The 1,069-nt window shown below is 41.8% G+C and overlaps 1 long non-coding RNA gene across 1 annotated transcript in view; it reads left to right on the forward strand.

Moving 5' to 3' along the window:
- Positions 1–46: 46 nt before the first annotated feature.
- The window catches only part of LOC103924998, a 3,114-nt gene continuing 2,091 nt past the window's right edge, over positions 47–1,069 (forward strand). The window contains exon 1 of the long non-coding RNA XR_664008.1: positions 47–126. This is a non-coding gene — a long non-coding RNA (uncharacterized LOC103924998). The remainder of the gene's footprint in view (positions 127–1,069) is intronic.

Consider the following 1,069-nt stretch of genomic DNA (forward strand, 5'->3'; position numbering starts at 1 on the left):
GGCAGTGGCGCTTGACGCACCTCTCTTCTCCCTTCCCGGTCAGAAGGTGCTGCTTGTTCACCGCTCCTTGAAGACTTACTCATCGCCGAAGCAGCCCTGAGTAAACCCCGTGTCCCTGCCTGATAGGTGACTCTTCCCCGGGAAGCCGGTTGTCAGAAATGGAGCGGTGGTTGTGACTTGCTTCTCGAGGTGCTCACGGCTCTTTCAGCAATGAGCCAGCTTCGCCTGTCGGCTCTTAGGTTGGATTTTGCGTGTGAAAGTAGAGATTCCCAGGGAACTGAAATACTTGGCAAGCGCTTCTTCGCTCTGGAAAAGGTTCTAGTCAAAGCAAAAAGGAATGCAAAGGCTGTCATCTGTCCATTTGTTACTCTGTGTACAGACCTCAGCTGTACTGTGCAAGCAGAGAGAGATTAGATTAATCCAGCCTGCTTATTTAAGAATAAAGGCTGTGTTTTGGACTAACATAGTGGTAGAATTTAATAAATTATTATTATTCTTTAAACAATAAAACACTAAACACGGTGTTAGATTGAAGGAATAACAAAGCAAGTACACAAGTCTCATGAGAGAGAAACACAGGGCATGGCTCTTATCAAAGTGGTAGGTCTCGCAGAGCAACTCGATGTCAACAACTAATGGCAATAGATTAACTGTTAGCATAACTAATATTTGTGACTGACGGCAGAAAGTGAGGGAACTTGCTCCGTGGTTGTAAAGATTCCCTCATGCAGCTGGTTCAGCTATATAGCTATATATATAGCCGTATACATAACTGTATAACAGCTATGTATAATCCTGTTATGTATAGACTTGTTCCGGATAGCTGAATTCAAGTAATGTTTGTGGCAAATGAAACTGTCCATTTTTAAGTGTTACTCTCTTTTTCTAATATTAGTCTTTAGAAATATTATTTGGAGGCTTCTGTCATCTGCTACTTTCACTTCCGTAGCTGTGGAAGTACTTAACTTACAAAATGCAGATCTAATTGTTTACATATAGATTTTAATAATAATGATGAGTGAGTTTCAGATGTGGCTGCCAACTGTGTGAGGACAAAAGAAGTTGTACC

Source organism: Pygoscelis adeliae, unplaced genomic scaffold (genome assembly GCF_000699105.1).
Source record: "Pygoscelis adeliae isolate BGI_AS28 unplaced genomic scaffold, ASM69910v1 Scaffold1, whole genome shotgun sequence".
NCBI classification, from domain to species: domain Eukaryota; kingdom Metazoa; phylum Chordata; class Aves; order Sphenisciformes; family Spheniscidae; genus Pygoscelis; species Pygoscelis adeliae.